Source organism: Cataglyphis hispanica, chromosome 7, assembly GCF_021464435.1.
Source record: "Cataglyphis hispanica isolate Lineage 1 chromosome 7, ULB_Chis1_1.0, whole genome shotgun sequence".
Classification (NCBI taxonomy): Eukaryota; Metazoa; Arthropoda; class Insecta; order Hymenoptera; family Formicidae; genus Cataglyphis; species Cataglyphis hispanica.
Genome location: NC_065960.1, coordinates 3,608,737 through 3,624,442, shown reverse-complemented (window position 1 = coordinate 3,624,442; position 15,706 = coordinate 3,608,737). Strand labels below are relative to the sequence as shown.

Sequence of the window (15,706 nt, the reverse complement as noted above, 5' to 3'; positions counted from 1 at the left end):
GCCCGGCATCAGCGCAAACGAGCGTGAACCGCGAATCGATTAAAGGGGAGCTATTACGACGGCGACGGCGAGAGCTATACTCGTTTATCGCATCGCGTACGCTACGCTGGCGAATCTTTACGCGAGTTTTTACGGCTGCTTTCAGATTTCGCTGACACGTTGGGCGCTGGCAAAACGCCAGGAATGTCGCACAAAGGAGAGGAGCGAGCGGGCCCAACGGGCATGATTCTCCCTCCGTCAAATTGCTCGTAAACGCCGAAATGATATGGGCCTTAATGGCCTACGGTCGGTTGAACTAGTTATTGTTTTCGTCCTTTCTCACGGACGATTTGTATTTGTGTATTTTCTTTTCGCAGTCATGTGGGATATTTATCTGGCTGGCGAAATACGCGGCATCCCTAACAACGAAATTTTATATAAAAGTAATTTGTGTTAAAAAGGGAGAGTGACTCTTAATTCTTTCTGAAACGCAGCGCATTTGCTTGCTCGCTTTCCTTATGTTATTTATATTCTTTTTTTTTTTCAATTTTTGACTAACATAAGTCAATGACTACGAAATGGAAGCACGCGTCATGATAGAGAGCAGCGGACATTTGGACGCGGGTTGAAATAAAAGAGAAAGGTGAGAGATCGGTCCGCGTGGGGGGCGTTGAATGAAACGACTCACTTACGGTGAAACGTGGAATTCCAGAGATAAGGGCGGGGAGGGAGGAGGCGGTCCCGAAGAGTGCCGGGATATTTCAATTTCGTGTCGCTTATCTCGCGACCGTTGACTTACCGGAGTAAAGAAGTGTCGCCTTAACATAATTACCGACAAACGACCCGCGATGGATGAGGCCATCTTCTCGAGATTAACTCGAACGAAACTCGAACAGCACCGCGGCACATATATCCGATCGCGATGAAAATCTTTCGAAAACACCGGCATTGGTCCGTACAAATCGTCGTACATCCGTTCATCTTGACCATCGATAAATTACAATTTATCCTTAGTTTCTCCGGTCTCGCTCGTTAAAATGCCGACGTCTCATTATTTCTATGCTTTTCCGTGCATTCTTAGCTTCTCGCGATAAAATGTGTCTCGAGATTGATTTGTGACAAAATTAATAATAATGAATCACTTGGTCCCCGCAGAAAATAGAATTAAATTATTTGAATTTCAATGTAATAATTAATTCCATGAGAGCTTCCAAACAACTATCCTTGTGTCACTATCTGTGAAATGTGTATATATTATCGAACATATTTTTTTTCTCTTACTCTTAGCGGTAATGTAGATCTAAAAGTAGCGTGTCATTAAATTAGACGACCGACTTTCTCTTCCGGAGAGACATTGATTTAAAGACGGCGGAGCGGGAAACCATTAGGGCGCGTTTCTCACATTTCTGGAATTTACGATTGACCATTCTCTCGGGATTTTCCGCTAGGTAAATCGCTATCGCGCCGACTAACCTCCTTATCTTCGCGGATATTGCCGCATTAACGGACGCACTTTCGTGTCTCCTTCGGTTTCGCCGCGGCATTTCACGTTTGCACCGCCGCGCATACCGGCACTACCCGTTTTTATGGATCCTCGATGCGAGCGTAAATTAGAAGGATGGGGAGAGAATGCCGCCTCTGAGAGAGGAAGAGAGAGAGACTCGTGGTTGGCGTGTAGGCGCGAGGAAGCAAAGGTGAAAACAGCCGAGGCAGTTAGCGACCAGGTGTTACTTTGGTTTCAAGAAAGACACTGCGCTTCCTCGCTATTGCATCGGTTTTATATCGGTCCCCGATGGCGGTCATTACACGTACCGAATCTACGATATACATGCTAAATGCACTAAAAGTCCAGTAACGCTAAACGCTATTAATTAAACCTCCGTCATCTCCGGTAGCGGTGGCTGATATCGCGCGCGCGCGGCATCTTTTCTCTAATTTTTTTTTCATGACGGCGCTAATCTTGACATTTCTTTGTTCACGCGGGGGCGCGATATCCGTGATGAATCATCGTAGGTCGATCGTCGTAAAAGTTGAGTCGTAAAAGCGCGAGTGCGCAAAGTCGGGATATACGCTCGGCGACGACGATGCATTCGTGAAATTTCAACCCGGCCCGGCATTAAGATTTAATTTTAGATTAGAGTCATATAACGCGATCCCTACGACATCTTAAAATTTGCCCCTTTAATTCAAGTTAGTTATTTTCGCGACGGAGATGCATCGATGCTTCTAATTTCGCTGCGATCCTTTATTAGAATCGGCGCTGTGTCGATTACTCGGGACTTTTCTCTTTGGACTTTCTCTTTTCTAATTTTTTTTCCAATCATATACAATTAGTCATGTTTTTTTTTTTTATCAGCAGATAACATTTAATGTTTGTCGGGAAAAAGGATAAATTTTTGTGTGTACATATAAATACGCATGTATAATATAGATTTTTCACTGTGGTGCGATTTGCATAATTATTAGATAATGTAAGGGTAATTATTATTATTGCAAGCTTTAATCTGCGCACAAACCACACACATGTTTCGTGATTCGCTTTCTTCGAACTCCCTGACGTATGCTAATATTAACAAACTCTTTAGAGCGGTGCTCGTTAATCGAGTAAATACTATAAAAGCCGTAAACGTCTTTGTAGACGGCGCCGAGAGGATCTTTCGGCCACGACAATCGACTTTGCTCACGTTTACCGCCTAAATCCACACGGAGATACCGCGTTATTTATCGAGGCATACGCACGTTGTCCGAATGTCAATCAGTCGTGTGTTGCGTTACGTTGCGTTTGCGAGTGCTGCTTCGTGTCGCGTAAATCGACAGGAATGCGGCGTCTCGGATTGACCATGAAGCGAACACAACGAAAGGCAAAGAAGGGGATCGGATCGAAGCTGGGCCGCAAAGTATAGTGGAATACGGTCGGCACACGGTCGGCATTCGCCATGTTTACAGGAGTCGTCGGGATAACTTCAAATATTTGGGCTTTTAGACGTGTTTGGACAGAAAAGACAGAGGTCGAAATGGCAGAGTCTCCTCTCTCTCCTCTCGTGAGACCCATATGGATCTCATGTACGGAAACATGAAACGGTCGGATCCGCACGCCGACCCTTCAACCTTCGTTGTGATCTCACATTTACTCGGCCACTCGTGAAATAATCTCGATTCCTTCCTTGCTTCGTGTTTTCGATCGCATATCGAGCGAATATCGCGTGGGGATATACGAGAGTTTTCATTCCCTTCTAAATAGATACACTCCCTGACGTTCCGCGCGCGCATTAATTAGCGCTATCCGGACGAGGCGTATTCATTAATTTTGTGACAAATGGACCGGCTGATAAGCCGCGCATACCACGTTTAATTAATCCCCGACGTACTTACCTACTCGTGAATTTTCCGCCGCTCGTTACGCTCCATCATTTCATTAATAAACGCATTCGCTTAGAAGGGGAGCCGATGGCCGATGGACCAACGTTCCACAGATGTTCCCGAGGAACAAATTAAATCGCGCGCGCGCGCGTCTCCCGCGAGACCTTAAACAACGTTCATCGCCGTCATCATCATCATCATCATCATCATCTTCGTCATCATCGACATCGTCATATTTACGTAATTGTCATGCCGCTACTTGCGCGTCGTTGTTTTATAGAAAAAGAAAGCGATCGTCGCGTCGTGCAACATCGGCCGCTATTATATGTTTCCTCGTTTTCCTCTCCTCCGTCTTATTTTGTTCGAGCTCATCGTCGTTCTCTTACCACCAGTTACCGGTGCTTCCATCATTCTCCAGAAGGGCCACGCCTGCCCCTCCTTCGATCCTATCTCGCGCCCTTCCCCCTTTTTCTTACGTACCCCTCCCGTGACTTCGGGTATCCTCCCCTCGTTTAATTATCTTTACGCTGATTGGTAGCAAAGAATTTCGCGTCGGGTAATTTTTTCGATCCTTTCTCTCGCCCTCCGTCCTTCGTCGCATCGTCTTTATCTCCTTGCTTGCCTGTTTTTTTTTTTTTTTTCTTTCCTCTTCGTGTCTTCGCGGTCGTTTCCCTCATGTCTCATGTGCACATTGTGCTGCATACATATGTATCACGCGATCTATTACGTTAATATTTAATCATTAGCGAAAGTTTGTAAGATTTCACGATAGACAAGCCACTCATTTTAAAAATTCCAATCGCAGAATGGAAGATAAATGTTAACTCTTTTTACCTCTTTAGTGCCAAACATTTACATAATAATCTCAGATAAAGCCTCTGGAATTATATAAGATTGATATGATGTAAATAATTTTTACTAACGTAAACCAATTAGCCAATACGATGCCCTACCCGCATACCGGATGTAACGCGAGAGAACGCATCGATTACGATCCACGATTCATTGCACCGTGGATTTATCTTAATCGACACCGACTATGAACTCGGCGTTGGGCTCGCTGAGGAACATAATGCAGATAATAGTTGGGTATAAACTGTTAGAGCGGTTAGTAAACCGTTGCTAGTTGCACGGTATTATGTGCTTCAGAGATTCGAAAGTGTCGAATCTCTTCATCTCGCTCTCACTCTCTTGCTAAGACAGGTGTGGCTGAATAAAAAGTTATCCGTGTAATCGCATAATTAAGGCTTTACGGTTATTGGCATCGTAATAATTTTTAATCAGTGGAAAAGCAGATACGAGACGGCCAGCGAGTGGTTTAAAAGATTCTAAGAAACTGCCGGCGTCATTAAGTCTCGTTAAAAAAATTACAATTACAACGTGCGATAGGTGTTTTCTCGACACGGATTTGCCTATTTAAATCTCGAGACTCGTGCGAAATTGAGATCGATTCGGTATGAACTACGGCGTAATCTTGCTTAGCGGTAACGGAACGGTCGGGAACGAAGATAGATCGGAGATCGCGTTACTTCCCATATGCTGCGAGTCGAGATACGAGTTTCGAGGAGTAGACCCGGCTGCGAAAAATGCATATTAATTTCACCATTAAGCGATCGGTGCTTATCGTACACTCGAAGACATATTAAGCCAGCCGGCTCGTAACGGGATCCCTGGGATGAGATAACGTAAACATGCGGTCTCGAGAGTGACATACCGCATCGTATTACAACAGTTATCGTTAAATAATAAAGAGCTGTGGCGCCTCGGTGATCGAACCTGTCTCATTATCGCTTTAGCAATAACACAGCATTCTTAAATTTCCGGTTATTACAGAATTATGTAAAGAATGCGATATAAATAAAGCGAACAATTGTTGAGACAAAAAAAAAATATTTTCCAGAAAGTACATTTATAAATCGGGATTAAATTCGCGTTTGCAGGAATCAATAAAATTAAGGTATCTGCGATCGATTTAACGTATGTTTATACGTCGCGCGACATCACTCGTGGCGGCAACGATCGAATCGTCTCCGATGATACTAATGAAGTTTAGTAAACCCCCGTGGCTCCTTAATAGTCGAGCGCTTCGTGCGCTATCAGTGTATGTCGTATTACAATTGACGATAGAATTACATTATGCTGAACTAGCGTGTACGATATTAGTTATTGCTAATGAAACACCGATCGTTTATTATCGCGCCGCTCGTCCTCTCTTTCGCCGCCACATTCGATCTTTTCCCTTTTTATTTCTTTTTTGCCACTCTATGCATACACACTCCCACGAGATCGGCGTGCAGCATAAATAGTAGCGTAACTCGTGGGAGCATAGCACGAGTCAATTAGTTAATCCTGACACGGCACAAAGACGGTGCTTCATAAACGATGATGGCTAACGCTACCAGAACGCCGGCGATTTACATCGGTCATTGCTAATGACGCTCGCACTATCGTCTCGATATCGTACATAATAGTTTGTTAGTCGCCACTATGTTATAGTCACACTGTACAACTAGCGCTTACGCGGCGTCTCGTGGCGAGAATATTATCCCCGGCGATGCATTCAACAATGTTCTTCGGCGCTGTCATAAAGGGATAATCCTTGATTTTGCAATATTATAACGATTCCATGGGAATCCGACGCAAGGAAAGCGGCGGAGACGACGAACGATAAATGCAGCAGATAAGTGGCTGCTCGTCGCGATGAGAAAGGTCCGCTGTTACACTGCGACGGCATGCTCTCGCAATCGAATCCGTGATTTCTTTTGACGTACCGCGATCTTTGCACTTCCTCCATTCGTTACATGCATCCGTTCGAATGTTATAATGATTGAACAAAGCGTTCTTTTTCTTTTTATCCATCTTTTTTTTATAATTTGTCAGATATAACAAAATGATGCTCATAGCATCGTCATCGTAATCATCATGCCTATCTTTTCGCTGATTCTGTACTTTAGAATTACTATCGTATTAAAAGCAATTCAGGAAAAAAATCGTTTGGACAATGGTTGCTCGTTAATGAAAAATATCTATATACATATTGAAATTAACTGCCACTATCAATCATAAAATTGTTTCTTTCACGTAATAAACATGTATATTTTATTGTATGCTATTAGATCACAATTCGAAGCATTTTAAAGAAATTTTAAGAAACATTATAAATGCTCAGTATTGCACAATAGTACATATATATTTGCGATATTCGCATAATAATAAAGCATCTTTATTCAAACTTTGTACTACATATTATAAGATGAAGGGATAGCTAGTCGTACATTCGTTAATATCTGATTCGAAGACTTATTATACAGATCGCTCCAGTTGCACCTGGTCTCACCTGGTACGCAGATACTCGCGTCCGATAACTATGAATGCGATAGGTGTAATTAATACCCGAGGCGCGGTAAATAAAAGAATAGAAAGCATGATTTATATCGGCGTAGATGTCGGAGGAAGCAAACTTGGCGCGAAAAATGCGCCTTCGATGGAACACAAGTGGCGGTTAATAATTGTTTTCTAACGTGGTAGGAATCGCGAGGGGAATGTGATATTTAATTTGCCAAGGACGAACAGGAAATCGCAGATGCGGAGGCGATTATTATAATACGATTTTGAACCGTTAGACAAGCATGATAAAATTTCAAAAAATATTATTGCATTCTATTGATTTGCGTGTAAAAATTAGCGGTCTCCGCCAAATTCAAGGCTCGAATGCACGCCATCAATGCGCATCAATCGCCGTATATACCTCTTGAGACGACGAGGTATCGTCGAAGGTAACGCGGGAAAGGAGAAAAAGGGTGTAGAGAGAAAGAGAGAACGCGAAGAGACGCGCGGCTGGATTGTATGGATGGGAGTGCGAGAGACCTAACCAGTTCGATCTAACCAGCAACTAGTAATTACTTGTAATAAATCATTATTCCATCATTATTGTTTAATTATAATCAAAATCGCGGCTTGAATATTGATTAAACCCTGCACGCCCGTGCAGAAGGAGGGTCCACGCGGCGCAATTCTTCCTGCTTCTTCCACGTTCGCGGAGAGAACGATTATTAATTTGCTAAGGCTCCATAGTACTATATCGCGCGGTTAGTTTCTTGCGCGATTCCGAGGCTACTGTTCGGAGGTGAACGATCGTAACGTTATGTTCGATTGGAACGAGTGACAAATCGAAAAAAAAAAAACATTTCCTTTCATAATTACAAGAGATGGGAATTACTAGTAATCGAGTTGGTTGTCACGTTCGCCGGAATTATCGCAACAGTTGGTATCCAAACGAGGCTGCGCGTTTTCGAGATAAAATTTGCACTCTGAATCCGAGAGCTTGCTAAATATACGCTATCACGTGACGATCATCATTTGCCGAAATCGTAGAGTATCAATCACGAGAAATATCTGAGAACGTCTCTCTTCTCGTTTCACGCCGCTGTAGTCTGTGGTAGTTCGCAGGAGCAAGTGAGATTGTCTTCCTTCATTGCCGTGCAGCAATGGAGGAGAAAAAATATTCCCGTGCACGCGAAGAAAGGGAGCACAGAGACGGAGAAGAGAACCGAATTATCGAGGAAGCCGAGACGAGAGAAGGAAGAGGGAAGAGAAGAGGCGCGTATAGATCCAATCAAGTACAGCCGCTCATAATTCTCTGTTGTAATTATTGCAGAGTCTCGGAGGGTGCGCTCAGGCTAAAGCAATCCTTTTATTTTATTGATTAAATTGCTATTACGTTATACATAGAGAGAGAGAGAGAGAGAGAGATACACACTCGCGAAACAGCGCCTCTCTCTTACCTTTTCGCTTCTTCTTTCGAATTCACCGTGACATATATCGTGCATATATATATATATATATATATATATATATATATATATATATATGCACGAATATGTTATATACTTGTCGCGGTAATGTAACGAAATTTCCATAGAAGCGGGCAAAGGAAAACTAGATAAATGTGTCAAAAATGTCAAAACGGCCTAAACAACGAATCCCAATCCTTTCGGACTTGGAAAGGAACTCGTGTAAAGGAAAATCCCGTGAGGTTTTAAGGATAACCTCGCTCTCGCTTGCGAGAGAGACATGAATCAACTGACAATGAGACAGGAGAGAGGAGAGTGCGGTGTGCAGGGAATGCTGTAGATATTAATCGTTCTCACCTCGCGGAGAATGTGCATTCGCGTTTGAATTCTCCATCAGGGTCGACGTCTTTGGCATCTATCTTCCTTCAGTTCCATCTCGTTTCCTTCGTAAGGACAACGACTGCGATTCGATGACGAGAAAAATAGTGTCGGAAGACACCGCAGAAATTTGATATCTTCGGGAACTCTTCGATCTCAGTTTATAATTATCCCATCATCTTATGTAGCTTAACTGCAAATTGCTTTCTCTCTCTCTTTCTCGCTCTCCTGCCCCCTTTTTTTGTCCATTTTTCTTTGTTCCTTCGTTCGTTCGGCCGCTCGTAGAGCTCTCGGGGCGCGATGGAAAACGAACTCGTAATTCGATATGTCTTACTAGCGTAGAGATAGAGTCACTTCGCGAGACTCTAGACGATGCTGTTCCTGTACCTTCGATGATCTCTTTCTCTCTTTTTTTCTTGAACTCGTTTTCGTTGGCGAGATGAAACAAATCGACTCGGTGACAAGTTGATGGTAAAAAAGCGTGTGTACGTGAATGAAACGCCACGCCGACTGACTTGTCGCAATAGCGAAAACGTCACAATTCGCGATAATGTCCGTCGTTTTAGCAGTGATCTTACGTTTTGATACTTTTTACGGAGTTCCTCCTCATCCATCGTCGAGAAAATAAATTTGATATTGCTACTGATAGAAAGATTGCGCAACAACTAACTGATTGCATAGAAATTACGGAAATTAGCATACATGAGCAATTAATAGATATATTATATTTTATGATACGCGGAAAACTAATGTGCATCTTCAGGGCTGATGCATTCTTGAGATTGTATATTTACCGATTATATTATAATACTTTCGATACTCACCGTGAGAAGAACACGTATCTTTACGTTCTTGCCGCATTTATATTTTTAATTAAATCTTATTTATTATTCTCGTGTTTTTTTTTTCTAACTGATTGGCATTAACATTTACGCCTACAGTGGGCGAGAAAAAAGTGATTGCAACAGTGTGTATATATATTTCCAGAGATCTCAGCATATTTAATCGAATATTATCTTTGCGTGTTAATCTCGAGTTAAGCTACGACATATAATTGCAACATTTTTCCCAGACCCAAGCAAGATTCTACGAGACGCGACGAACGTACGTTTCAATCTCGCGCGTCTGCCGCGCGATTGTTTTTATCTATCATCTACACCGGACGGATGCCCAGCGCGCTAATTAGCGGCGAAAGCTCGCTCACGTATTTCGCGATCTTTGCCGACTGATCATCTGCTTTCGTATTAACCGGCGACAGTCCGAACCGGCGAATGTGTTTAGAAAAGACCAGTAGTTATCATGCGTAATCATCCTTATAACTGGAATAACTGGCCTCGTCTGTTCGTGGCTCAGGATGAGATCGGTTATTCCTAGGATACTCGGCATCCTCGGAAAAATAATGTATACGTTACGATCGTTGGCGAGCGCTGCGCAGGTTCTCTCTCGGTATCCTCGAGGAAGAGCGTATGTTTTCTCTACGCGCGATAATGACACGGGGCGGTGCCGCGCGTCGTAAAGTATCGTCGCGTAAAATTTATGGGGGTAAGGTGGATGCGCGCATAGTTGTTTCTCTCTCTTAACTTCTATACCTTTGCGGATGACCGCCTTGCTGTTTTCATCGTCTACGATGGGCACACCTATTCCACGATCGAGAAACGCGCGAGCGCAAAACTAGATTTTAGTCAGATAATCATCCTCGTTGGTCCGCCGGCGGAGAGTTTCGTCAGTAAACCATTGTCGTGGTCGTCGTCATCGGCCGATCGCACGAATCGGACTTCATGTCCCATTGTTCATTATGAGCGAGTATGCCGTATTGATTTACGACCGTGTCGACCCGCATGCGGTGTCACATCGCGTCGCTTCGCCTCCGGGTTTGCGACGCCCGAGCCTCGAGGTAGAATCTAGCCAGCGTGACAGGTGTGACGTCTGCATCTTCCACATATTATTAATTTTGTATTATTAACAATATATTAACGGGATTATATAATTTATTATTTTTGTATTTGTATTTTATTAGCAGACAATGTAAATTGTTTGTTATTAAATTATTAATATGTTATTTGCTTTATATTTAGTTTATATTATTTTATATTTCACGCATTTGTTACGAATTACAAAAATTATGCAAATGTATATCGAGGGAAAGAAAAATTAGAAAATTCTTGTTGTCGAATGATAATAAAACTGTATGACATGAAAAGAATACGGCATTGTGGACTGTCTCGCTTCATGGCAAATAGACGTTTAACACGAGTATCCATTTCATTTCATTGCGTGGACAAGGTCTTCGTCTCCATCATTCGATTCAATCGATTTATCAGCGATATCGTTTGCGGGTAATAAGTAAGCCTTTTACGCGACAGGTAAAATTCCCATACACGTCGGTAGATGCTCGCATACTATCGTGCAAAGATCTTCACGAAGTTTGAGTGAAAAGACCGGGACGCGAAAATTGGCAGGGGAAAGGGGTTCGGGAGGGATTCCAATGTTATCGAGCAAAAACGGTGCAATTTTTGGCGGGGTAGACGTCCGGGTCGGTGGCCGCGAAGATACGGATAATATGATCAGCCTCCTTATTTTCATGGAAGAATTTACCCACGATCAACACCGAAAATGGAGAACGACTTAAAGGGAGGGAAGAATGGAAGGGAGGGGGGGGGAAGGAGTAGAGAAAGGGCAGTCCTTATAAACTGCGTTCCACATAATAACGTTGATACGAGCGTGCGCGGGCGCGCTGCTCGTAATATTTGAGAGGACGAAAACAAGAGGGGACAGAAGGGGCAGAAAGAGGAGGGCAGAAGCTCGACTTGATCGCGGGACACAGGTGGCGAAGGGAGGGTGGACAGGGGGGCTAGAGGGAGGACGCACACACGTGCGATCGATGGGGCCGCCGTCCGTAAAATATCCGCGTCTGTATACCGATCGGGGGCCCGGGCTAATCAGACGGACATAATTGATCTCACTTGTGATCTTGAGATTCGAAAGATCACGGATGGAGAGAGGCTCGAACCAATAATTATTGTTAATATCGGCCGCCCCTCTTCCCACTCCTTCGCCGCCGCCGTCGCGGCTCAGGCCAGCTATATATCCAAAGTCTGGCGACCGTACAGCCAGCAACTTCGGTCTCTACCTTTTCCCTCCCTCCTCTTCCACGGTCCCTTCCTTTATATATGTGTCTTCCTTTCCTCCCTCCACATTTTGCTTCTTATTCCTCTTCTCTACCCAGTTTGCTCTTTCCATCTTCGGGTATCTTCCGCCAGTACGTCGGCCGTTCTGTGTCCAGAGCTTTTATTTATATTAATTTCGCGGGCTTTTTGCTTTTCGGTGGTTTCGGAGCCTCGATGAAGCGGAGGAAATATAAAATAATAATGATAATAATGAGCCATTTTGCGCGTAATAATACGGTAGGAGCCGGGATATGCTGTGGAAGCTGCGCGCGATCCGCCGGGCTAATAATGCTGGACGCCCAGGCTCCACTCTTTCGCGGCGTATAGTTTTACCCACGTAGTTTTCTTCGTCCGCTCTTTGCTTTTTCTTCTTCTCTTCTTTTTGCTGTCCTTCTCCGTGCAGCGGCACTTTCTTCTTTTATTTCCGTTGGCTTTTCTCTATTTTATTTTCTTATATTTGTAGAATTTTTCTCTCATTAATCATTTTGTCGTTTTAACGAAATAAAAGAGCGTTGATTGAAATTTCTCGAAACGCAAGAAAAAACAATTATTATCATCATAAAAAATTAAACACAATCTTAAGTATTATTTTTGTTCAAGCTACTGGCCCATCTATTACAAATCGCACTTTGCTTGGCCCGATTCTTTTCAAATTTACGATAGTAGCGCGACAAGCGTAATAGAAATATCTTATAACAGTTCAAGCCGTGCACATAGATCAACATGTAGTCATCGATGAGAGGTACTCTACCTCCCGCTGAGCAGACCACGCGGCCTCTAAGGATTTTATGGCGTGGAATGGGATTTGGGTACACTTAGCAGTCATAAAGCGGCAAAGCTGCAAAGAGATGTCCGCGGCTACCCCTTTTTCGGCTCGAGTCGGCATCTTTTATCCCAAGAAAATCCATGTTAAGGGGTGCCGAAGCTTTTACAAGGCCCGCTCCGCCCTATTACCGCCAGCGATGACGTGCTTCTGTGCGTTATTATCTCCTTCTCTCGCAGTTGCGTATGTGTGTGTAAATAAATGCGCGAGTCTTGCATCGCAACACAAGTTCACGCGTACATAAACCTAATTAATAAAGAAAACATTACTAGTAATATCGGTTGCATTTTTTAAATTTTATTTCTATTATAATTATAATTTATTAATATGTTGAAAATTTGTCTATGAACATTGTAACAGAATAAGGATAAATTTGCGGTTGCGTATGTATAGTGTTAGTTAAACTGAAACAGATAAACGCTACTCGTTACACGTGTCGAAAAGTTTTAATTTTTTTTTTTTTATCGCGAACAAACCATGATTCCCTTCGGCATGGATCGCATCAATAATGCTGTCGTAAACCATACTGCAAGTTCATTTAGCCTGTCTGGCGAATGCTCGTATTTACCAGATACGGGATCTCATTCACGAAACAATAAACGAATCCTCAGCATTGATCCGACACGGCGAACGGAGTCGATGCGCCGATCGCGAGAAAGAGGATACAAGGCAAGGAGAGGAATAAGAAGTACAAGCGGGGGAAAAGAAAAAGAAGAAGAAGGCCTGGTCGAAGGTTACGACGTTCTCGGTCTTGTTCGGCTCTTGGACGTAGGGCGCGAGAAGAGTGCCTTGTACCTCACACCCAATCAACTTAGATCCGCGGTTCCAGATAAGAGCCTCTCCCTTCTCCCTTTCTCTTTTGCCATTGAATGGTGTGCATTGAATGTGTGTATACGCGTTGTCAGTATCGCGGCGGTTAACCAGCATACACATACAATGGCACTCGCGGGGGCGGCCTGCGAATACTAAGTCATCGGGCGCAAAATACATCGAATGGTTTTCCTATAGGGCGATGTCCCATGTCGTGTCTCTTGGAACCTCCGCATCGAGAACTGACCCCTTTATCCCCCTTTGGCGTGCATGCATCCGGGAAACGAGCTTTCATTAGCGATGCTGTAGGCTAATGAGCCATGTTAGAGATGCTCCGTGGACAGTTTCGTACGCTGAGATCCGACGTTCCAGCTTCGTTGTTAAGCTGCTCGCTAACTCGTAATGCTCGTTTTACATACGATTCGTTTTCGAGACGATTGCCTCGAACAAATTATCTAAAGCGAGAAAAAAGCGCTAAGTCGCCGAGATAAAAGAAGTAAATCTTTTGCTCTCATATTACTTATAATAATATCGCGTCATCATTATGGTAGCAACTATTAATTTTCACCATTATTCCCATGTTCCCATTCTCTCCAACGAAAACATGTCCGTCTGGTAATGCGACGGCCGCGATTATCGAAAGGTCAAATCGCGCGACATTGGACGACGTCGATGATGTTAAATTGAATTAAATTCAGAGGAGGGCAGCCGCGTGACCCTTTCCCTGCGATTCACCAACCCTTTTCCCCTTCCCTTTTCAATCCGCACGACGGCGATACAGGCACGTATGTGAACTGCGTACACATGGGAAAAAAGGAACGCCGGAGGGAGGAGAGGGGTCGCCCCGGTCCAGTCGACGTTTTATGGCATATATGCGACATGAGCAGGGATATTGAAAAAATTTGATTGCCCGCCGGTTTAATTCGCCGCGTATTCGAATCCTGTGGTAGCGAAACGGGACCTCCTGCTCCCTTTTCCCCCCGGACCGTATCGCCCTCTTCGTCTTCGTTGGACCATGCCTGTTTCTCGCGCCACGACTCTCGCAAAAATTGATTTTGCGGTTGTACACTGACGTGTATCGCGACTTATATCCCGCTCCATCACCACACAATATTCCGAATCCAAATAATATTCGAGTTTTATACCTCGGAAAGATCAGCTGCAAAAAACTCGCATCGACCTTATCAAAGAGATTTAAAAATATCTTTTAACTGTAAACGAAAATCGTAACAGATTTTGAAGTGTGCATCTAAGAATCTCCAATAGAAATTTTTTCAATACACAATTATATAATATGGAAACTCTATACATTCGCCGAGAATAATTTATCGAGATTTTTCGAATGGCTATCGAGATGAGATTCACTGTAATACGATTCACTGTCTCCTCCAATGTAGCGTAGGAAATGCTCGCGCATGTACGATTATTGGATAGAGGCGGTGGTCGCCTAACGGCCGCGCTAAGCGGTTTAGCACCCGTCGTATTGGATTGTATTTATTACCCAGACTGTGCCTGCTCTGCGTCTCGGGCCCGACAACGTTTCCGTTTATTTCCCGACCGATCGTTTCTCGCCGCGCGAACGACGTTGTATCGCCTGTCGTTATCGCGATAACGCCGCGAAAATATGATGGGCGTTTAATATTTCCGCATCCCGGGGCAAAATAGTCGACGACGATGACGATGCGAGCAACGATCGTTAAACCATCTTCATTAGACCGGCTCTCGCGACGCGATTACTTGCGCTTAATATCTCTTTACCTCTCGTTTCTCGTACCTTTTTCCATTAATCGTATCGTTTTCTTTGATTTTTGCAGGTAAGTAAGAAGCTGCAGTAACGCAAGAAGCAAATGGTGCTGCAGTACGATCCTCGCGAATGGAGGCGCAACGCGAAGAGAAATAGCAGAAACAAGCGAGCGATTAGCGTGGAATCGCGAGATAAGGCGGAGTCCAGCGATCTCGTTGTCGTGCGCCGGGGCAATCCTCGGCATGGTGAGCGCTGGTATTTATGTTAATTACTGTCACCGTTAATTAGTACCACTGCCCTCGCGCGGCATAGGTCTCTGCGCTACGAGTATCGCGCCAGGCAAGAGAGGTGAGAGGGATGGAAAAGGTTGGAGAATTGTGTAGAACAAGGCACAAGAAAAGAAATGAAACGAAATGAATGGGGGAAAAACATTCGTGGCAAGATCAAGATCTAACCGCGTCTGTCACGGGTCTGTATCGAGTTTCGTTGCGAAGCACGATAAGCATTGTAATCTTTGCGGGAGCTATGGAGCGTCTTAATGAGAGCGTTGGCGTCGCGTACGTAACAACGCGCGTCCCGAGCTTAATCTTCTACGTGGAATTACGTGGCAACGGGACGGAACGCAATTGAAGACGCGCGTTAGACTCACGAG

General features: G+C 44.0%; 1 protein-coding gene across 5 annotated transcripts in view; it reads left to right on the top strand.

The window, feature by feature from the left end:
- LOC126850731 (protein dachsous) overlaps nt 1-15,706 on the top strand; it is a 289,588-nt gene that overhangs the window by 118,654 nt on the left and 155,228 nt on the right. The window contains exon 2 of one of the 5 annotated variants that reach the window (XM_050593984.1): nt 15,125-15,309. The exons of the other annotated variants lie outside the window; for them this stretch is intronic. The gene's annotated coding sequence lies outside the window, so the exon portion shown is untranslated. The remainder of the gene's footprint in view (nt 1-15,124; nt 15,310-15,706) is intronic. 5 annotated transcript variants of the gene reach the window in all.